Below are 26,703 nucleotides of genomic sequence, written 5' to 3'. Positions count from 1 at the left end.
TGCATAGTTTTTGGCGCGGATGCCTTTCACCCGGGTCTTCAGGTCATGCCACCGCCTCTGAATTTCATGCTTCGTCCTCGGCACGGTCCCTGACGCATTCACCCGACTGACGATCCTGTCCCACATGTGGTTCTTTTGCGCCACGGACGTCTGCTGGACTTGGGCCCCGAAGATGTGGGGCTCAACACGGATGATTTCATCTACCATTACCTTCAACTCTGTCTCCGTGAATTTAGTTTTTTTTTGGGTGCCATGGTGTGTGGTGCTCAGTGTGTGGGTTGAGTGAGTTGGGGGGTGCAGGTGTGTGGTGTGTGATGTGTAGGAATGGTGTGGTGGGTGTTTGTGTGGTGGGTGTGGTAGGGTGGTGGTTGTGTGTCTTCTATTTGAGTAAGCTGTATATCGATTAGGGCCTCTTGCTAGCAGCAATGCTGTGATGCAAAGGATTGTGGTAGTGTGTGGGTGTCATTTTATAGTCGTGTCTCAATGATTGTTGGCAGTCAGGTGGTAGGTGGGCGTGTTGACTAGTGTGCATTATTGGGTACTTGGGGCGTGTCATGGTGGCTTGTGCTTGGTGTTGGTGTATCGGGGGGGCGTTGTCAATGTTCATATGTTTGCTTTGTACTTGCGGTACACTTTCTGACATTTGTTTGACGTTAGGGATGTTGTGCGTGTTGGCCTTCCGCAGTGATGCACTGTTTATCGTTGCATTCTTTCCGCCGCGGACGTGGATGGCAGTGCGTTCCGTGGTACAGGCGGATTTATCCTAATTGCGGACACGGAGTATTCACAGGTATGGCGGTAAATGTGTCTTTTTCCGCGGTCATTCCCGTCCGCGGTGGTGGCTGTTCATTAGGCTCCGTCCGCCGCGGACGGAGTTAGATGTGTTCCGTCCACCGCGGACGGTGTTTGTTATGATCCGTCCGCCGCGGTCGGAGTTTCGTGACATGAATATCCTAATCGCAACCGCGGAATCTCCGCGGCGCAGCCGGGAGTACAATTTCCCCGACCATGGCGGACAGTACCCATTTCCGTCCGCCATCCTAATCGACCCCTTAGTATGTAAGTGCATTTATGTTTATTTACGTAAAGTACTCTCCATGTTTATTTTCCTGCTCTTACTGACCCCTTCCTCTCTCCATTTCGCTATCTCCTTCTCCCCTCTTCCTCTCTCTTGCTACTTCTACCCCTTCTCCGCTCTCACTCTCCCCCCTCTAAACTTCTCTTTCTCAACCTCCCTCTTTCTCTGTCCCTTTCACTCCCCTCTCTCTTAGCTTCTATCTTTCTTCCTTTCTCTCTCTCCCTCCCATTCATGCTTACTCTCTGTTTCTCTCTTCCCCTCCCTCGGATGCTTCCTCTAACTCCCTGCCACATGAACAATAATTGCTAAATCAATACGTCTCGCTTACCTCACCCACTCTCACTATCTCGCACTCTACTTATTATGCAGTAAGGATGTGATACATACTTTGTAAATATACTCTTTATTTCGCAGATAATGAATACACTGTTTCAAATCCATTCTGCTCAAGTGGTGCTCGCTGACCAAGATAATATTTTAGGTAAGTACATGCAAATGTTAACATGGTCATCGGATTAACAGAGCGTTTTTGGTGATCCGTTTGTCATGTTTACAGTTAAAAAAGCCATAGAAGTACTACTACACTCATCTGTCCTGCACAGATCACACCACTTACACACACCTCACAGAACCACTTTGAGTCAGCTCAACGGACACTCTCCTCCATCCTATCAGCAAATCAACGCACAATACGTCACTACTACACAGTCTCTAATTCGTCCTCGGCTACTACGTCTTAACATACACACATTGCACAAAACATACTGCAAAATCGCATACTCCCTTATCTGCAGGTCTAAACACAATCTAAACAAGCTCCACAGCTTCCCGTTCCTCCTCCGCTGATCCTTCCTAACACACATTCAGCTCACACCACTTCGCCACACCTCACTCGAACTCTCACCGGCACTTAAACACACAAGCTGCACATTTCTAGAAGACTGCTACACAGTCTCCACTGCAACACCCTCTATGACACACAGCTCATGCCACTTTGCCACCCCTTACATACCTCCAAACGTGATGAACAACACACAAATAGGGACATAGTTCACTGGCTTTTCTACATCCACAGCTGCTCCGCCGTAACGCGCACACAGTTCACACAACTTTAGCACACATCACATATCACGCCCACTAAACTGCAGCACACAATCGTCCCATGCTGCACAGCCTCCCGTGCCTATTCCGCTGCTCCCTCCTAAGGCACACACAACTCACACCACTTCGCCACATCTCAAAAACGCTCTTGCAGCCAAATCGACACATCCTTTGCAAATGCTCTACAGCCGCGCATACATTTTCGGAAACTAGTCCCTAAAACAAATAACCTCACATACACAAAAATCACATTCAACCTTCATTTCAGAACAACACACAATAGAACGCTAATACACATCTTTACGTTGCTTACACGATCAGCCCTCCGAAGAAACACTCAGATCACACCACTTCGCCACACCTCACAGCACATCTAGCCTGCAACGCACAAACTGCCCCTGCTACACACACTCCACTGCGACACCACAAATCACACATACATCACGCCGCTTCAAATTACTTCTGAAACACCCTGCCGTGATGCATAACACATAATAAGGACTTCCGAGATACTCCGGACCCAGGGGTGATACCATTTGGCGCCCACATTATCCCGATAGCTCCAGATACATTTAAATATCTAGGAATACAGGTTTATAGGCAGCAGGAAGATCAGATAGAGGGGAACATTAAGAAAGCTATAACAAGTCTTCAAGCCTCTGTGGGGTTTTGGACGACGCTACCACTGTAAGTCATGGGCAGAATTGCAATCTCCAAAATGGTAATGCTCCCCCGACTGCTATATTTCTTTGTTAATCTCCCAGCGTTCCTGCCGCAATCTATCTTCGACTCTCTCAACTCTCTACTGATTACCCTGATCTGGGGGGCAGGAAGGCGACGAATAGGACTGCGTAAGCTACAACTAGGGACTAGGGGGCACATGCATCATTCATACATTTTGCATTTCTTAATTTGCGAAAATTACCGAATCGCAAATTAAGAATTGCAAAATGCTATGCATCATTTTTTTCGGTATTTATTTGTGATTCGGTAAAAATCGCAATTTTTACCGAATCGCAAATAAATACCGAATTCCTAACTGCTTTTTCGCAAATCCCATTGATTCCTATGGGCCGAAAGGGCCATAGGAGTCAATGGGAAGCCATTTACGAATTCGCAATTTGTTGATTCATTCCAAGGGTGCAGGGGGGGGGTCCAAAGGACCCCCCCATGCACCCCTGAAATGTATTTGAAAGTGCATGTTTCAAACACACATGTCCTAAGGACATGTGTGTCTGTAACATGACAGTGTAAAAAATGCATTTTTTTGCATTTTGAAAGATTTTCGCAAATTAACACGAGGGTCAACCTCGTGTTAATTTGCACTTCCAATTTCAACATTCGCATTTTTTTAAAAATTGATGCATTGCATTTAAGGAATCGCACAAATGCGATTCCTTAAATGCATACGCATTTTTAAGAAATGCAAAAAAATGCGAATTCTGAAAAAGTGTTTGATGCATCCCAAAAATGTATTTAGGAAGCGCAAACGGACGAATTTACCGATTCGCACCGTTTGCACTTCCTAAATAGGTTGATGCATGTGTCCCTTTAACTGGTGGGATGGGAGCCCCGGACTTTAGAGGCTATTACTATGCTGGCCAACTTCAGGGGCTCTCCTGTTGGACGGCAGGGCGGAACCTGCATGAAATAGACTACACGACTGACAGACTGAGACGGGGAGAACTACATGCCCTACTACTCCCAAGAAGCCGCATCCCTACGGAGTGCCATTGGCTTCTTCGCACAGCTCTGAGGGTCTGGCGAAAGGCCTTGGCATACACTGCATCGACGGAGGCGTATGCGGCCAACATTCCTTTGTTGGGCATCCCGACACCGCAGGGCAGACTTACAAATAGAGTGATACGCCCTTGGCAAGAGTCGGGCGTGGAGGAAGTAGGTGATTTTTTCGGTGACGATCATCTCCTGACTCATGAAGCCTTCTTGCTGGCCACGGGTGCCCCCCCTAGAATGTACCTGCTGCATGCCACAGTCACACGCTACATCCAACACAGATGGGCGCCACAGCGCCTGCAACCCTAACAGCACCAATTGGTACACTTGGGATCGGGAGGGCATCTGGTGCGCTGGCTGTACACGGGAGTTCGGGCACACGCCGCAGTTTCACTCACCACTCTTCAACAAACCTGGGCACACGACACAGCAGAGGTCATATCAGACAAGGACTGGACCACAATAGTAGAACACCCTAGGCGAGTATCGCGCAATGTCCGGTTCAGATTCATACAGGGGATGGTCCTGCGTAGAGCTTATTTGACTCACAATCGGCTACACAAGATGTTCCCGAACTCTCCCCATACATGTCCGCGCTGCGGTGAGGAGGAAGCCGGGCTTCTTCATATGATGTGGTCATGCCCACGGCTTCGAGGGTACTGGGCAGGGGTATGCCAGACACTGAGAGCAGTTACGAACTTCTCAGTGCCGGAAGAGGCACTGTATTGCCTACTAGGGTTGCGCAGAAGGCCCAAAGCACAGAAGGCTCAGCTGAAATTGCTTGCTCTGGCCCTGCTACTGGAAATCAGGACAATACTAATGAGATGGAAGTCACATAGACCGCCTGGAACACACCTTTGGCAGGCGGAGGTGCTGAAGTGGGGGAGGGCGTAAGGGACGATACTTCGGAGGGAAGAGACACGAGGCCTACGGAAATTCCCTATATCCCAGGAATGGGAGACTAAGCTCATTACAATGGATGGTGAGGAACGAACACAACCAGGGGGCAATGGGCATGAGGATTAAAAAGGGAAGGTCATGCTCATCATGACGCACAACAGAACGCCCCAGTCTTACTCACAACAACATTCACCATACGTTAATACACCCCGGGAGGCAGCACACATTAGCACCTAAGATACCGGAGGGACCCGACTCTCAATTTTCCTATTAGAAGAATACCACTACTGGACGGCCAGGAGACGACCAGTTTAAGTACGGGAGAGGGTGGGGGGAGGTGGGTGGGCGGAGGGATGTTTGATAGTTGATACAGTAACTCCTTAAGAGGTAGATAATGAGAATTTGTGCGACAAGATCTATGTATCACTTTGCTGTAACTTTTAAATGCTACTGCCGTACGATGAAGAGGTATGCATGGGGGTGAAAATAGAAAACCCGGCTGTTGCATTGACGGATTTATTGTAATGTTTACTTGCAGATATTACAGCTGAGAATAAAGTTATTTTAAAAGAAAAAACACGCAATAAGGAAGTTGTTAACAACCTATACTACACCCTCATCTGCTCCCCTGTAACGCACACACAGTTCACACAACTTTGCCAAACATCACATAACACGTACACTAAATCTCAACGCACAATCCTCCCATGCCTGCACATCTTCTCGTTCCTACTCCACTGCTCCCTCCTTTTGCACACACAGCTCACACCACTTTACCACATCTCACTAACGCTCTTGCCTGGAAATAAACGCCTAATTTGAAAGTGCTCCACATACTCACGTAGGTTTTTGTATACACACATTCCACACCACTTCGCCACATCTCACACACCTTCTTCACAGCAAATCAACACACAATATGCCACTGCTCCACAGTCTCTAGTTCATCCTCCGCTACTACGTCATAACATACACACATTGCACAATACTTACCGCAAAATCTTATACTCCCTTATATGCAGGTCAAAATACAATCTAAACAAGTGCCACAGCTTCCCGTTCCTCCTCCGCTGATCCCTCCTAAAGCACATTCAGCTCACACCACTTCGCCACACCTCATTCAAACTCTCACCGGCAGGTAAACACACAAGCTGCACATTTCTAGCAGACTGCTACACAGTCTCCACTGCAACACCCTCAATGACACACAGCTCATGCCACTTCGCCACCCCTTACATACCTCCAAACGTGATGCACAACACACAAATAGGGTCAGAGTTTATTGCCTTTTTTCTACACCCTCATCTGCTCCCCCGTAACGCACACGAAGTTCACACAACTTTGCCACACATCACATAACACATACTCCAAATCTCAACACACAATCGTCCCAAGCCTGCACAGCATCTCGTTCCTACTCCACTGCTCGGTCCTTTTGCACACACAGCTCACACCACTTCGCCACATTTCACTAACGCTCTTGCATGAAAATAAACGCCTACTTTGAAAGTGCTCCACATACTCACGTAGGTTTTTGTATACACACATTCCACACCACTTCGCCACATCTCACACACCTTCTTCACAGAAAATCAACACACAATATGCCACTGCTCCAGTCTCTAGTTCATCCTCCGCTACTACGTCATAACATACACAGATTGCACAAAACTTATCGCACAATCGCATACTCCCTTATCTGCAGGTCAAAATGTACCAATAGAATTAGAATGATATGATTTAGAAGAACGATTAGTTTTTCCTAGGATACCTTTTTTACAAATTCGTAGTTTACCACGTGGATTTCAAAAATCATTATCAGGTGCTGTAGTTAATGTACCTGCAGATGTTATGGCAACTGTTACCATTTTACCAAGGCAAATTAATGATGCCATGACAATCCCAGTTAAATTAAAAAGAAAATTAGTGTACAAATCCCACACGCATTATGAAAATATTAGACCAAACACCGTTAAAAAGGCAGCTACATGGCTAGCTAGAAATAGTGTCATGTTTAATGAATATGGTGTGACAATTAACTCCGACTGGGAGTATATATCTCAGGAAATAGACAATTTGACTGATAGTTCAGAGACAAACAATTCTTCTGATACTTCTGACAACATGGAAGCAGGAAATTTAGATACTATGTTAACAAATGAAACTATTACCAGTAATAGTGTAAATGTATTAAGTTTAGCTTCAGCTGAACATAATACGCCAAGAGGTTTATATGAGGATAAAGATTCTGAGTTTTTGGCTTTTCCTACAACTTTTTGTGGGGAACGAAGGCCAAACAATAAGGAAAGACACATACTGGTACATTATAGTACTATTTGTCAATCTGAAATAAGAAGTTATGATGGAAGAGTAGCTAAATCGATTAGTAATGATTTCTTTAAACTAAAAAAATTATATATTAAGCAATTCCACGGGAAAATAAATATTTCTATAAGGAAAAATTATACAGATGGTAAAACTATTACTGCTAAAGACATAAAATATAATATAGAAAATGTATTCCAATTTAATGAAGGTTATAAAGTATTGAAAACTATACGCAGTTCCCCTCCATATTGGGAAAGTTGCAAAAAAGACCTTTTTGCTACGATAAGACAACTTGGCATACCAACTTTTTTTTTAACTTTATCTGCTGCAGACACAAAATGGCACCATTTAATCAATATACTATTGCGAGTTAAAAACTTAAATGAATGCACAGTGGAAGAATTCAATAACATGTCTTGGGAAACAAAATGTAGATTAATACAAGAAGATCCGATTACATGTGCAAGACAGTTTGACTATCAAGTTAGGAAATTGTTTAATTGTGTTTTGATGGACAGGACAAATCCAATTGGGGAAATAGTAGACTACTTTTACAGAGTCCAATTCTCCACATATACATGCATTACTATGGGTAAAAAATGCACCCCTCTATGGTGTATCACCAGTGGAGGAAGTCAATATTTTTATTGACCAATATATAAAATGTAATAAGTCAGATGACACAGTTCTACAGCCTTTAATAAATTTACAAAGGCATGGACACACTAAAAATTGCAGGCGTAAAAAAAGAAGAACCTGCAAATATCAATACCCAAAATATCCAATGTCAAATACTCTCATATTAGAGCCATTAACACTTGAGGGGACAGATAAGCAATGGAAAGATAATATAAAACGTATCCATGAAGCAATGAATACTACAACTTTTATTACACTTTCTTTTGCAGAATTTTTAGACAACATTAAGATGGATGATAAAGAATATATAACTTCTATACAAACTAGTTTAGAAAAAACAACAATCTTTTTAAAAAGAACACCAGAGGAATGCTTCATTAATAACTACAATAGTACTATTTTAAAAGCTTGGCGAGCAAACATAGACTTACAGTTTATACTAGATGCTTATGCTTGTGCGGTCTACATTATTTCATATATCAGTAAATCGCAAAGAGAAATTAGCAAACTTATTGCACCAGCTGCTAAAGAGGTGCAAACCAATAGTAATGTCAAAGACCAACTTAAACACATAGGAAATACATTTCTCAACTGCACAGAAATTAGTGCGCAAGAAGCAGCATATCTCATTCTTCAGATCCCATTACGGAAAAGTTCACGTGCATTTGTATTTATTAATACTAGCCGTCCTGAAAAAAGAACTTATTTAATGCGGGATATGGAAACTATTAATGCTTTGTCAGAAAATTCAACTAACATTCAATGTGAAAATATTATTGCTAAGTACTGCAAGAGGCCAAAAGCATTAGAGATGTGTAATTTAGCTGATTATGCAGCAAATTTTAACTATGCCAAAAAAAAAGAATTATACCAGAGAAATAAATGATTGTGAAGATTTACTTGCCGAAAGAAACTTTTACAGCTCAGATGAGGAAGAAATAGAAATAGAATGTACTAAAGAGGATGGAGAAATGCAGAATAAAAATAACAAGTATGCTTTAAGTAAACGCAAACGAAGAAAAATAATACGCTATTGTAGATTTAACAAAAACAATGAGCCAGAAGATTATTATAGACAAATATTAATGTTGCACCATCCATGGAGGGAAGAACATAAAATTATATTAAACAAGGACACTTACTATAATAGGTATCTCCAAGTTAAAAATGTTGTTGATGCACAACTTAAAATCTATAACCATCATCACGGGTAGGTTACAAACATTACTAATGAACAGTGTAATGAAAATCTAATATCCCCTCCTCTATCACCTCTGTTAATACCAACAGAAAATAGATGCGATGAAGGAAACAATAAAGAAAATCAACATCTATATGATTTGTCGTTAGATTTAGGAATTAGAGCAATAACAGAAGAACAAAGCTTAACTAACTCCATTTTACCTGATGATAAATACCAAAAAATGATGCAAAACTTAACGGGGGAACAACTCAATTTTGTTTACCATCACTTGCATTTGTTAAAAACTAAACGCACTCCATGCTATACTTTTTCACAGGAGGGGGCTGGTGTTGGTGAAAGCTTTCTAATAACTGCACTATATCAAACATTACTACGCTACTATAATACAAAGGCAGGTGAAAATCCGGATAATATATATGTCTTACTTACTGCTCCAACTGGCAAAGCAGCACATAATATTAATGGGAAAACATTGCATAGTACTTTCAAAATACCTGTGTCACAAAGTTTTAATTATAAAGCACTAACTCATGAAAATAGAACTTCTCTGCAAATTCAAATGATGCATGTTAGAGTTGTTATTATAGATGAAACTTCAATGGTGGTTCAAAATATGTTCAATTTTATACATAACAGGCTACAAGAAATAAAATCATCAAATGAACCATTTGGCGGAATTTCTATTTTAGCTATTGGTGACTTTTACCAATTGAAACCTGTTTTTGACAGATACATTTTTCAGGACTCTACAAATTTGTATGGACCTTTAAGTGCTAACTTATGGAAAGAACATTTTAAACTATTTGAATTAACTAAGATTATGCGCCAAAAAGAAGATCTTCAATTTGCTGAACTACTAAACAGATTAAGAGAGGGGAAGCATACTAAGGAAGATATTGTACAAATTAAGCAAAGAGAAATGCCACCAGATGAGAGTCTCTTGGAAAAAATAGCATATATCATGTCTACTAATGTTGAAGTTAATGAAATTAACAGACTTGTTTTGGAGAAACATAGCAAGGAATATCCAGTGTACATAACAGTAGCTAACGATACCGTGAGTTCAGATGTGTCCGAAAATGTAAAAAAAAACTATACTTAAGCAATTGCCCAAGGATCTTGCAAAAACTATGGGACTTGCACATACATTACACATAGCTTTACAACTATGTTATGATTTAACTTGCAATGTGGATGTTAATGATGGTTTAACAAATGGCGCAACTGGTGTAGTACAATTTGTTGAAATTATTAACAATACACCTTTTATTTTTTGGGTAGCATTTGACAATAATAGTGTTGGACAAAAAACAAGGCAAGAATATAAGCATTTATACCATTCACAAATTGAAAAATCATGGACACCAATACATGCTATAGCTAGACATTTCCAATACACAAAGAAATTTATTACAGTTATACGCAAACAATTTCCGTTACGACAAGCATCAGCACGTACTATACATCGCACACAAGGGGACACTATAGAACCACTTTATATACACTTTAATAACAGCAAAACACATCATTTGCATTATGTTGCTATAAGCAGAGCGAAATGTATACAGAACTTATATGTCCAGAATTTTGATGTAGAGAAAATTATAATACACCCAAAAGTTAATGAGGAAATGGAAAGATTAAGGACAGAAATGCAACTTGAAATAACTATCCCACAATTAGATACATACACTGCACATTTCAATATTATCACACACAATATACGATCACTTCAGAAGCATTTCACATCAATGATAGCTGATAGCAACATGATGCAAGCAGACATTATTTGCTTAACTGAGATCAACACTACAAGGAAGGCAACTGCAAAAGATTTTACGGTAGAACAATATCATCACATTATATTTGATGAATTTCATTCATACAACACTAACGATGGGATGATACTGTACTACAAAAAAGATCTTTTTATATTACCTATTTATGAAACAAACCAAGGGATAGACATTTTACATTTTACATTACATATTAATAGCACAGATTACCTTATTATTATAGTATACAAACCACCACATAAATGTATTAGTTATCTTTTGGAATTGATCACGATTATCACAAATTTTTTCCCACAACACAAATTCATCATTATGGGTGATTTCAATTTGGATGTATCTCTAACAAATTCACACACTAGCAAACTAATTGGGTTCTTTGAGACAAACTTACAATGTAAACAACTCATAGACAATTACACAACTGACTACCAAAGTATCTTAGATCATATATATACTAATGACATACTTCAAAATTATGGTACATTAGAATGCTATTATAGTGATCATAAAGCACTAGGGGTTTGTATTTAACATTGTTTGTAACATATTTTTCTATTTCAGATGATGACTATTGAGGAAATCATTAACCTTAACACCAATGAAAACAAACCTTATCAGAAACCCATCAGGGTCAATGTTATCAAGTGCTCAGGCAAAACTAATTATAAAAATGCAAAACAGGAAAATAAAGTTCTCTATCATTTGGCTCTAGCTGATAAAACTGGAACAATTAAAGCTACCTGCTATCAAGAGGAATTATACCAACAGACAAAAAACAACTGTGGCCTACTAATCCGCAATTTTATGATAAAAACCAATATAATTCTCATTACAAAGCAAAGCAAAGTAACAAAATATCCAGCAATGCCTCTAAATCAATTTATAATTCAAGAAGCAGAAAACATTTTGCAGCCGCCTACACCACCTGCTTCTCCAATTAAGGACATCAAGCGTGGGACTGTAAAAACGCTTATGACAGTTTGTGGGACAATTTCTGAAGTAAGTATATGTGTGTTGTACTGTGTGTGTTGCAGCTTGTGTTGTCCTGTGTTGTGTGTGGTGTTGTCTATGGCATTGTCATTGTGTGTTTTGTGTTTGTAAGTGTTTTTTGTATGTGTAGTTTTGTGTGTCGTTTGGTATGTACTTGTGTGTGTTGATGTTAGTGTGTGTGTGGTTGTATATGTCAGTGTGTGTATGGTGTTGGGCATGTTATTGTGTGCTGTTGTAATTTTTTATGTTGTTGTGGATGTCATTGTAGTTTTTGGGGTTGTGGTGGGTCTTATGGTGTGTGTGTTGTGTTACTTGCAGAGTGTATGGTTGTGTGTGTGGTTATGCATGTCGTGGGCTGTATGGTTATATGTGTGGTTGTGTGTGTGATTGGTTGTTTGGATGTTATTTATTTCTGCGTGTGTGTAGTTGTGTGTGTGGTCTCTCTAACACAGTATATCTACTTATGTTTCTCAGGCATTACATCTCTAATAAATGATCTGTACAGCAGACAAATAATAACAGTTTACACTGTGTCTAACTAGGTACAATGCACAATTTTTATAAAGCTCAGCATTGTATGAACTGTAACAGTGTATTGAATTGTAAACTCCAAACAAAAGTCTGAGCTATAGCTCTGTCCAAAAATATCAATGTGCAACTTCAAAAAAGTAGTTTAGTAAAGTGTTTAAAGATAAACACCGTAATCAGACATACAAGTTAAGATTATTTTGACATGCTTGTGAAACAATAGGTTAAGTTGGGCAGAACAATATATCCTTCACTTATTAACTCTGTCTTTAATGCGTTACTAATTTTTAAAATTTTGTTGTTTAGGAAGAGGAAAATAAAAATGTGTTTATTAACGGACAAAATACAGCACTGAAATCCATTACAATAAAAGATGCAACGGATGACATCAAAGTCACATTGTGGATGGAAGCAACTCTATTCCAGATAAATATTGGCGATTATGTAATGTTGACTCATGTGACAGTACATGAATTCAATGGTCAGAAAATCTTAAATACGACAAGGTACAGCAAATTACAAGTAAGGAATAAAGTTAATACATACTTTAAACATTCACCCATGTAACTAAACACATCATTACATCTGTCTAACACACTCTCTCTCTCTCTCGCCCACACACTCTCTCTCTCACCCACACACTCTCTCTCTCGCCCACACACTCTCTCTCTCACCCACACACACTCTCTCTCTCCCACACACTCCCTCTCACACACACACTCTCTCTCTCAAACACTCTCTCTCTCACACACACAGTCTCTCTCACACACACAGTCTCTCTCACACACACACTCTCTCTCACATACACACTGTCACACACAAACACTCTCACACAGACACTCTCACACAGACACACTCACACAGACACACTCATACAGACACACTCACACAGACACACTCTCACACAGACACACTCTCACACAGACACACTCTGACAAAGACACACTCTCACAAAAACACTCTCTCACACTGATACTCTCTCTCGCCCACACACTCTCTCTCTCACACACACTCTCTCTCTCACACACACACTCTCTCTCTCACACACACACTCTCTCTTAAACACACTATCACTCTCACACACACTGTAACACGCACACACTCCAACGCATAAAACAGTAGTTTGAAAAAATAAAAAAATAAAAATAAATAAAGGAATTAATTATGTCGTTTTTTACTACAACAGGTAACAGCAGCACCACAGGAAATACTTGAAGTGGACATACATGGAGTAGAAAGCACCAAAGGAGATTCTAGTACTATAACAACAAAAGTAACAAACACGGAGATTTTTCAATCAATGGACATTCAAAATGAAACACTTATACAGTGGTTTATGTTGGATGAAGAGGTGGACAACATTGGCGACGCACTTCTACATTATTTACCACAAACTTGTGAAGTTGTTTTTTGTAATGGGAAGATTATAAAAATTGTAAAAGAGAAAACTGAGGAAGAAATAAGTTCAGATTGACAAATTTTAATTAAACATGAACATTTTATATGTACAAAGTTAATAAATAAATAAAAGTGTTTGGTTTGGTAAAAATAAATGTACAAATTGTTAAATGTTCAATTGTATGGTCTGTTGATTTGGAGGTGGATATATTCGCTTATAATAACTATTAACAACCATAACATCATCACACATACCACCAGCAGTTGCAGCATGCTTCCGCCAGGCACACAAACTAACGGGCAACAGTGCATTACTTTCCAAAATCAAAACACAACACCAGCCGTCAGTACATGCTTCAACGAGGAACACACAATACCAGCTGTAAATGCATGCTTTCATAGTGGTGCTGATTGGTGCTGTGGTGGTGCTGAGTGAGGCTGGGTTTGTACTTAGTGATGCTGTGGGAATGCTTAGTGATACTGAGTGTTGCTATGGTGGTGCTGGGTGGTACTGTGGTGGTGCTGAGTGGTGCAGTGGTGTTGCTGAATGACGCTGTTGTTGTGCAAATTGCTGCAGTGGTGGTGCAGAGTGATGCTGTGGTGGTGGTGAGTGGTACTGTGGGGATGCAGACTGATAGTATGGTGGTGCAGAGTGGTGCTTTGGTGGTGCTCAGTGATGCAGTTGGCGTGATAAATGGTGCTTGTGTGGTGCTGAGTAATGCTGTAGTGGTGATCAGTGAACACCAACACAGCAGCAGCCATCACCACCACAGCACTACTCATTACCACAACAGCATTACTCGGCGCCACAGTAGCATCACTCTGCAACACACCAGCATCACTCACCACCACCACAGCACCACTCACCATCACAACATCATCACTCAGCGCTACTACAGCATCACTCAGCACAACAACATTATCATACAGCACCACCACATTATCACTCATCACCACCACAGGACCAATCTGCACCACCAATTCACCATTCAGCACAACAATATTATCACTCATCACCACAACATTATCACTCAACAACAACACAGAACAACTCAGCACAACCACAGCAGTACACATCACCAATACAGCACTAGTCACCACCACAACACCATCACAAATTAGAAAACATATACTTAATTTCAAACATATCCTGTTACAGTTCCACAAGCACCTCTCTGCACTAACACAACAGCATCACTCAGCACCACCACAGCATCACTCAGCACCAACACAGCAGCACTCTGCACCACTACAGGCACCACTCAGCAGCAACACCACAGCATCACTTTGCACCACCACAGCATCACTCACCACCACCATATTATCACTCAACACCACTCAGCACCAGCCCAAAATAACACTGCACCACTCAGGTGGTGGTGCTGTATGATAATGTTGTTGTGCAAAGTGCTGCTGTGGTGGTGCAGAGTGAGGCTGTGGTAGTGCAGAGTGGGACTGTGGGGGTGCAGAGTGATATTGTGGTGGTGCTGAGTGATGCTTTGGTGGTGCTCAGTGATGCAGTTGTCGTGATTAGTGGTTCTGTTGGGGGGATCCGTTATGCTGTGGTGGTGATCAGTGAACACCATCACAGCAGCACTCATTGCCACCACAGCACCACTCAGCACCACAACAGCATTACTCAGCTCAAAACTAGCATAACTCTGTAACACACCAGCATCACTCACCACCACCACAACACCACTCACCATCACAACATCATCACTCAGCGCTACTACAGCATCACTCAGCATAACAACGTTAACATAAAGCACCAACTCATTATCACTCAGCAACACCACAGGACCACTCCTCACCACCAAATGAACATTCAGCACAACTACATTATCACTCATCACCACAAAATTATCACTAGACAACAACACAGCACCACTCAGCACAACCACAGCAGTACACATCAGTACCATAACACTGTCAGCACCACAGCACCATCACAAAATAGCTAACTTATACTAATTTCCAACCATATACTGTGACATTTCATTATAAAAATGCGCCATAAATATATCATTGCAAAAAGTAAAAAAATATAAACATAGCAATTAATACGCATCTGTGGTGGAAAATGTAAAAGAGGTATGCATTGTCTCTAATGATCAAACACAGACAAAATGACTGTGCATCTATGTTAATGCAAGCAAAGCTTTTGCAGTGCAATTTTATGTATACCTTTAAAAACATAGGTTAACTTTTTAAATGCACAATATTCTAACTATTACTCAGCAGCAGCCCAAAATCACACAGCACCACTCAGGTGGTGGTGCTGTATGATAATGTGGTTGTGCAAAGTGCTGCTGTCGTTATGCTAAGTGATGCTGTGGTAGTGCAGAGTGGGACTGTGGGGGGTGCTGAGTGATACTGAGGTGGTGCAGAATGGTGCTTTGGGGGTGCTCAGTGATGCAGTGGTCGTGAAGAATGGTGCTGTTGTGGTGATGCGTTATGCTGTGGTGGTGATCAGTGAACACCAACACAGCAGCACTCATCACCACCACAGCACTAATCAGCACCACAACAGCATTAATCAGAGCCACACTAGCATCACTCAGCAACACACCGGCATCACTCACCACCACCACAGCACCACTCACCATCACAACATCATCACTCAACTCTACTACAGTATCACTCTGCACAACAACATTATCATACAGCAACAACACATTATCACTCAGCAACAGCACCGGAACACTCAGCACAACAAATTAAACATTCAGCACAACTACATTATCACTCATCACCACAACATTATCACTAGACAACAACACAGCACCACTCAGCATTATTATAACCACAGAAGTACACATCAGCACCATAACACTAGTCTGCACCACAGCACCATCAAAAAATAGCTAACTTATACTAATTGCCAAACATATACTGTGACATTTCAATATTAAAAAGCGCCAAAATAAAAGCATTGCAAAAAGAAAACTAGTTTAGACATAGCAATTAATACGCATCTGTATTGGACAATGTAAAAGAGGTATACATTGTCGTCTCAAAATGATCAAACACAGACAAAATAACTGCGCATCTATGTGCAAGCAAAGCTTTTGCTGTGCAATTTTATGTGTACCTTTAAAAACATAGGTTACCTTTTTAAATGCACAATATTATAACAATTACTCAGCACCAGCCCAAAAACACACAGCACCACTCAGGCGGTGGTGCTGTATGATAATGTTGTAGTGCAAAGTGCTGCTGTGGTGCTTCAGAGTGATGCTGTGGTAGTGGAGAGTGGGACTGTGGGGGTGTTGAGTGATACTGTGGTGGTGCAGAATGGTGCTTTGGTGGTGCTCAGTGATGCAGTGGTCGTGAAGAATGGTGCTGTTGTGGTGATGCGTTATGCTGTGGTAGTGATCAGTGAACACCAACACAGCAGCACTCATCACCACCACAGCACTACTCAGCAACACACCTGCATCACTCACCACCACCACAGCACCACTCACCATCACAACATCATCACTCAACACTTCTACAGCATCACTCAGCACAACAAAATTATCATACAGCACCACCACGTTATCACTGAGCACCACCACAGGACCACTCAGCACCACCAAATCACCATTCACCACAACTACATTGTCACTCATCCCCACAACATTATCACTAGACAACAACACAGCACCACTCAGCACAACCACAGCAGTACACATCAGCACCATAACACTAGTCAGCACCACAGCACATCACAAAATAGCTAACTTATACTAATTACCGAACATATACTGTAACATTTCCTTTAAAAAATGCGCGAAAAATAAAGCATTGCAAAAAGTAAACAAATTTAGACATAGCAATTAATACGCGTCTGTGGTGAGAAATTTAAAAGAGGTATACATTGTCTCAAATGATCAAACACAGACAAAATGACTGCGCATCTATGTTAATGCAAGGAAAGCTTTTGCAGTGCAAATTTATGTATACCTTTAAAATCATATCCTAACTTTTAACATGCACAATATTCTAACAATAACTGATGTGTATCTTTTTTTATTCAGCGCAAATACCAGCATCAATCAACACAAACACTGCATCAGTCACCACCAGGAGTACATTACATATAATAAGATTACAAAAGATAACGTTGCAACTAGTTCAAAACATCGAATGTAGAAGAAACAGAACATAAATTAATACATTGCAATATTAACCTTTACCAAAAACATATATACATAGGACATTAACCTTAAAACAAATTTACATACCTATATACTATGTACATACGCAAAACGAAATAAAGTCGCGATACACAATATTCAATAAAACATAAACACAGTAATAAACATTCGCAAATTTAAAAACACAATCAATACTACAGTCCCAAAAGTTCCATTATAGTACTAAAATGTACACTTACCTGTCAAACTACGCAGCAACAGCACAGGAAGCACAACACACCTTCCGCAACTGACAATTCTCGAAGAACTGGGGAAATCCCCGTTAACGCACGTCAATCGCAACGCTACGTCACAAAACGTTATCACTAGACAACAACACAGCACCACTCAGCACAACCAAAGCAGTACACCAGTACCATAACACTGTCAGCACAACAGCACCATCACAAAATAGCTAACTTATACTAATTTCCAACCATATACTGTGACATTTCATTATAAAAATGCGCCAAAAATAAAGAATTGCAAAAAGTAACAAAATATAAACATAGCAATTAATACGCATCTGTGGTGGAAAATGTAAAAGAGGTATGCATTGTCTCAAATGATCAAACACAGACAAAATTACTGTGCATCTATGTTAATGCAAGCAAAGCTTTTGCAGTGCAATTTTATGTATACCTTTAAAAACATAGGCTAACTTTTTAAATCCACAATATTCTAACAATAACTGATATGTATCTTTTTTTATTCAGCGCAAATACCAGCATCAATCAACACAAACACTGCATCGGTCACCACCAGGAGTACATTACGTATAATAAAATTACAAAAGATAACGTCGCAACTACTTCAAAACATTGAATGTAGAACAAACAGAACGTAAATTAATACATTGCAATATTAACTTTTATCAAAAACATATATACATAGGACATTAACCTTAAAAAAATGTACATACCTATACTATGTACATACGCAAAATGAAATAAAGTCGCGATACACAATATTCAATAAAAGATAAACACAGTAATAAACATTCGCAAATTTAAAAACACAATCAATACTACAGTCCCAAAAGTTCCATTATAGTACTAAAATGTACACTTACCTGTCAAACTACGAAGCAACAGCACAGGAAGCACAACACGCCTTCCGCACCTGACAATTCTCGAAGAACTGGGGAAATCCCCGTTAATGCACGTCAATCGCAACGCTACGTCACAAAACGTAGCGCTGCGATTGGCTTAAAAAAACGTCAATAAACAAATACGAACGGAAGTAACGGGGGGGAAACTAGAACGCTAACCTACACAACGTAGTTAGCGTAAAGGCGACGCATTGCGGACGCCATTTAAAAATATATATATATATAAGCACTCAACACCACACTGCCACAAACAACACACCCAAAATATTAAAACACACACACAAATAAACACACATGTTCAACTATCAAACTCACACTTACACACCATCACTTCTGAAAAAAAAAACACACACTAAGCAAAGCACCACTACAATACACTCATACACCGCCTGCAGCGCAGCACTCAGTAACACCACAACACTACTATGCACCACCACAGCAACACTCAACAACACAACAGCATCACTATACATCTGGAAAGAAACGCCACAGCACAACTCTGCAACACAACAGCATCAAAAAGCACAACACATGCATCACTAAGCATAACACCTGCATCACTCAGCACTAAACCAGCAACACTCATTGCAAGACCTGCATTACTCAGCGCAACACCTGCATCACTCAGCGCAACACCTGCATCACTCAGCGCACCCCCTGCATCACTCAGTGCAACCACTGCATCACTCAGCGCAACTACTGCAACACTCAGCGCAACCCCTGCATCACTCAGCGCAACACCTAAATCACTCAGCGCAACACCTAAATTACTCAGCGCAACACCAGCATCACTTAGCGCAACACCTGCATCAGTCAGTGCAACCCCTGCATTACTCAGCGCAACACCTGCATCACTCAGCGCAAAGCCTGCATCAAACAGCGCAACCCCTGCATCACTCAGCGCAACGCCTACATCACTCAGCGCAACTCCAGCATCACTCAGCACAACCCCTGCATCAGTCAGTGCAAAACTGCATCAGTCAGTGCAAAAACTGCATCACTCAGCGCAACCTCAGCATCACTTAGCACAACACCTGCAACACTTCACGCAACTCCTGCATCACTCTGCTAAAAATCCTGTATCACTCAGCCCATAACAATGCCAAAATAATATCACTCATCACCACAACATTATCACTCAACAACAACACAGCCCAGCTCAGCACAACCACAGCAGTACACATCACCATTACAGCACTAGTCACCACCACAACAGCATCACAAAATAGCAAACATACACTAAATTACAAACATATCCAGTTAGAGTTACACAAGCATCTCTCTGCACCAACACAACAGCATCACTCAGCACCACCACAGCATCACTCAGCAACAACACAGAGGAACTCTGCACCGCCACAGGCACCAATCAGCAGCAACACCACAGCATCACTTTGCACCACTACAGCATCACTAACAACCACCATATTATCACTCAACACCACTCAGCACCAGCCCAAAATCACACAGCACCACTCAGGTGGTGGTGCTGTATGATAATGTTGTTGTGCAAAGTGCTGCTGTGGTGCTGCAGAAGTTTTATACAAAAGAGTACTGTCAAAATAACACATTTTCAACAAAACAAATATAGCAACATGTGGGGAGAGTACCTCCCCCAATTTTTTTTTTTGCAATATATGACAGAACATTAACAAAAATAACATTTAATATAGAAAATTATCAACATTACACGGCAGTACAGTATATACAGAAGCTTCACCCTATAAGCCCAAGCGTTACTGCTTCCAATGCACCACTAATGCATACATGTACTTAGGCAATGACAAATATGTACATTCTATAAATAGGGTACGCGGGAATACTTTTTGTATGGACTTACTAACATAGCCTACAACACCAACAACACATATTACGTCCTGGCAAAAAAGAAAGTATTCAAATGATCCAAAAAGATTACATATGTCTCTTTTAGCTTCTAAAACAACACTTCACAACACTAATACATTTGATGTGTCCAATATTAAAGGAGGAAAAATGATCACTTATAAGCATCATCACAACCCCTCACCCTCACACCCCCTCACACCCTCACCCTCCCTCACACTCACCCTCACACACCCTCACTCACCCTCACCCTCCCTCACACCCTCACACACCCTCGCACATCCTCACCCTCACTCACCCTCACACCCTCACCCACTCACCCTCACTCACCAACACACCATCACCCTCACAACCTCATCCTCACACACCTTCACTCATCCTCACACCCTCACCCCTACACACCCTTACTCATCCTCACACCCTCACCCACTCACCCTCACACACCATCACTCACCATCACCCCCCTCACCCTCACACCCCCTCACCCTCACACCCCCTCATACCCCCTCACCCTCACATCCCCTCACCCACACACACCGGCACACCCTCACCACTCATCCTCACACACCCTCACGCACCTTCACCCCCTCACCCCCTCACAACCCTCAAACACTCACCCTCACTCACCCTCACCTATCATCACACACCCTCACACCCCCTTACCCTCACCCCAACATCCTCACACACCCTCAACCTCTCACCCTCACAAGCCTCACACCCTCACTCACACTAACACCCTCACCCTCACTCACCCTCACACACCATCACACACCCTCACACCCCGTCACAACCCCTCAAACTCACACCCCCTGACCCTCACATCCACTCACCCTCACACACCCTCACACCCTCAAAATACACCCTCCAACTCCACCCTACAACTACAACACCACCCTCCAACTACAACTCCACCCTCCAACTCCACACGTAAATAGCGTTAGGCAACATTGATTTCAATAAATAAACATCACATTACACACGTGTATGTATTCAAAAATAAAAAATTAATGCATCGCGAGAACAGTGCAGCAATTAATACATTAAAAAGCAGAAAGGGATTGTAAATTCAAACATTTTAAAACAAGAAAACAATAACTGCAAACAAAATAGGGAAATAACTAAATACACTACAAGTAATAGAGCATTTTAAAGGGGGACTAATCGATCTAAAGAACATGTATACACAACATAGAGCAGTTACCAAACTAAGCAAAAAAAAAAAAAAAAACAATGCCGGGAATTATCCACAAAAGAAAGAAAGTGCGTATTCACAAGAGCACAAGACTTCCCAGCCTAATTGCAATTATTCCAGAACTACAATACTGTCTTTCGAACAAACACCCAACAAAAATATAAACTATTAATAAAAGTAAATTCAGATGTATACTTTGTCATTAATTATCATACATACTACTTTATAGTCATTCCAATGGTATGGAGAACATAATATTTCTTTTTGTTGGAAAAATACATGTTTTGTAAACTAAACGCTTAAACACCATAAGTATTGCTTATGCATTTTAATAAATTTCAAACATCATCATTAAGGGATTGTAGCTCATACTCATCTAAACATGTAGGTTTCAAACTATACAGCAAATATATCTTTGCCGTACCATTACTATAATTATTAAAAATCTTTAAAGATGGTAGAAAATGACAAAGTATACGGATAAAAAAAACTGCATAAATAAGATTTAAGCAACACAAAAGCACAATGTTTAATACAAAACAGTACCGTCAAAATAACACATTGTCAACAAAAAAAATATAGCAACATGTGGGAAGAGTCCTCAAAAAAAAAAATTGTTTGCAATATATTATATAAAATTTAGCAAAAATACATTGATTATAGAAAATAATAAACATTCCACGGAAGTAGAATACATAAATACACAAGCAGAGTACGATCGCAAAAATAAAATAATAAAAAACATTACTAAACATTAAAAAACGTACACAAAATCGATACTAGAGAAACTATAGGTAAACAACAACCAAAAAAGAAATTAAATTAACAACTAACCTGTCAAACGACGCAGCTACAAGACAGGAAGCACGACACGCCTTCCACATACGCCGGCTCGTGAAGATCTGAAAGTTTCCCAATTAACGTGACACAATTGCAACGCTACGTAACACAACGTTCCAATTTGATTGGACGGAATAGACGTCAATCAAAATGCCAGGTAAATGAGGGAAATAAACTAGAACGCTAACAGAAAAAAATTGGTAGCGTTATGGCACAAGGTAACGTCCGCCATTTTTTAGCACAGGGAAACAGGCAAAAATAGAGAAAAGGGACTATTTCTAATACTAGGCCAATATGCGTACTCACAACGCACACACATACAAACACACACAGACACACACACACACAAGCTCACAACAACACAACTACACACACTTACAATTGACTTACACTCACAGCCACTCACTCACCCTCACACCCTCACTCACCCTCACACCCTCACTCACACTCACCGCCTCACACACCTTCACTCTCACAACACCCTCACTCACCCTCACACCCTCACCCACTCACCCTCACACACCATCACTCCGCATCACCCCCACACCCCCTCGCACTCACACCCTCACACACCACTCACCCTCACACACCATCACTCCGCATCACCCCCTCACCCCCTCACACTCACACCCTCACACACCACTCACCCTCACACACCATCATTCACACTCACACCCCCTCACCCTCACAACACCTCACCCTCACACCCTCAACGACCCTCACTCACCCTCACCCTCACACAACTTCACACCCTCACACACCCTCACTCATCCTCACACCCTAACCACCCTCTCTCACCCTCACACCCCCTCGCCCTCACACATCCTCAACATCACAAACACTCACATCCTCACTCACACCCTCACCCACCCTCACACCCTCAAACACACTCACTCACCTTCACACCCTCACACCCTCATCCTCACAAACTCTAACTCACCCTCACACCCTCATCCCTCTCAACCTCACAACCCTCACTCAACATAACACCCTCACCCTCACTCACCCACACACACCATCAAAAACACTAACACCCCCTCACACACCCAATAAACCTCACACAACCTCACTCACCATAGACCCTAACACACCCTCACTCACTATCACACCCTCTCCCTCCCTCACACCCTCAGAAACCTTCACACACACACCCTCACTCACCCCCACCCACTCACCCTCACACACCATCCCTCACAAGCACCCCCTCACCCTAACACCCTCATCCTCACACACCCTCACTCACCCTCACCCCCCTCACCCCCCTCACACCCTCACTCACCCTCACACCCTCACACGCACTCACCCTCACACACCATCACACACCCTCACACCCCCTCACAACACCTCAACCTCACACCCACACACCCTCACATCCCCTCATATTAACAAACCGTCACACCCTCACCCCTCATTCTCACAAACTCTCACTCTCCATCACGCCCTCACAACAATCACCCTCAATCACCCTAACACCCTCACCTTCACTCACCCTCACACATCATCACACACCCTCACACCCCTTACCCTCACACCCACACCCTTAATCACCCTCACACACCATCACACCCCCTCACCCTCACACCCCCTAACCCTCACATCCACTCACCCGCACACACCCTCACCCTCCAACTCCACCCTCCAACTCCAGCCTCCAACTCCACCATCCAACTCCACCATCCAAATCTAAAATCAAACTCCAAAAAACAACTCCACCCTACAACTACAACTCCACTCTCCAAATCCAACTCCACCCTCCAACTCCAAATCCACCCTCCAAAACCAACTCCGCCCTCCAACTACACCCTCCAACTACACCCTACAACTCCACCCTCCAACGCCAACTACACCCTCAAACTACAACTCCACCCTTCAACTACAGCCTCCAAATCCAGCCTCCAACTCCAACACCACCCTCCAATACCAACTCACCTTCCAAAACAAACTCCACACTCCAACTCAAACCTCCAACTCAAACATCCAACTATACACTCAAACTCAACCCTACAACTCCACATCCACCCTCCAACTTCAACTCCACCTCCACCTACACCCTCCAAATACACCCTCCAAATCCAACTCCACCCTCCAAATTCACCCACCACCCTCCAACTCCTACTCAAACTTCCAAATCCACCCTTAAACTCCACCCTCCATCTCCACCTCCGCCCTCCAACTCCATCCTCCAAATCCAGCCTGATACTCCACCCTCCAAATGCACCTCCACCCTAAAACTCCAACTCCATCCTCAAACTACAACTCCACCCTCAAAATCCAAATCCACCCTCCAACTCCACCCTCCAAAACAAAATCCACCCTCCAACTACAACTCCACCCTCCGACTACACCATCCAAGTCCACCATCCAACTACACCCTCCAACTCAACACTCCAAATACACACTCCAATTCCTTCCTCCAACTAAAAATCCACCCTCCAAAAATACCATCCAACTCCACCCTCCAACTCCAACATCCAAATACACCCTACAAATCCACACTCCGACTAAAACTACACCCTCCACCTCCACCCTCCAAATACACCCTCCGACTCCACCCTCCAACACAACCCCTCAACGCAACAGCACCACTCAATACCACAGCACCACTGAATGCCACAGCACCACTAAATAACACTGCACCACTCATTGCCACAGCATTACTAAATGCCACAGCATCACTCAATGCCACAGCATCACTCAATGCCACAGCATCACTCAATGGCACAGCATCACTCAATACCACAGCATCACTCAATGCAACAGCATCACTCAGCAGCACTCAACGCCACAGGAACAATCAACGCTACAAAAAAACTCAATATAACAGCACCACTCAATACAACATCACCACTCAACGCCACAGCATCACTCGGCGCAACAGCATTACTCTGCGTCACAGCATCACTCAGCGCCACAGCATCAATCAGCTCCACAGCATCACTCAGTGCCACAGCATCACTCAACGTCACAGAATCAATAAGCACCCCTCAACGCCACAGAAGCACTCAATGCCACAGCATCTCTCTATGCCTCAACACCACTCAACGCCACAGCACCACTCAATGCAACATCACCACTCAACGCCACAGCATCACTCGGCGCAACAGCATTACTCTGCATCACAGCATCACTCAGCGCCACAGCATCAATCAGCTCCACAGCATCACTCAGTGCCACAGCATCACTCAACGTCACAGAATCAATAAGCACCCCTCAACGCCACAGCACCACTCAATGCCACAACACCACTCAACGACACAGCATCCCTCAATGCCACAGCATCGCTCAACGCCACCGCATCACTCAACGCCACAGCATCACTCAACGCCACAGCATCACTCAACGCCACAGCATCACTCAATGCCACAACACCACTCAACGCAACAGCACCACTCAACGCCACAGCACCACTCAACGCCACAGCACCACTCAACGCCACAGCACCACTCAACGCCACAGCACTACACAACGCCACAGCACCACTCGACGCAACAGCAGCACTCAGCGCCACAGAAAAAATCAGCACCACTAAATGCCACAGCACCCCACAACGCCACCCAAAAAATAAATGCCACAGCACCACTTAACGCCACTGCACCACTCAACGCCACATCACCACTCAGCGCACAGCATCCCTCAACGCAACAGCATCAATCAACGCAACAGCATCAATCAACGTCACAGCATTACTCAACGCCACAACATCAATCAATGCCAAAGCATCACTCAACGCCACAGCAACACACAACAACACAGCATCCCTACCCATCACAGCATTACTCCACAACACAACATTACTCAACGCCACAGCATTACTCAATGCCACAGCATCACTCAA

Source organism: Lissotriton helveticus, chromosome 3_1 (assembly GCF_964261635.1).
Source record: "Lissotriton helveticus chromosome 3_1, aLisHel1.1, whole genome shotgun sequence".
NCBI classification, from domain to species: domain Eukaryota; kingdom Metazoa; phylum Chordata; class Amphibia; order Caudata; family Salamandridae; genus Lissotriton; species Lissotriton helveticus.
The sequence above is the reverse complement of the archived record's forward strand: the minus strand, read 5'-3'. Positions refer to the sequence as shown.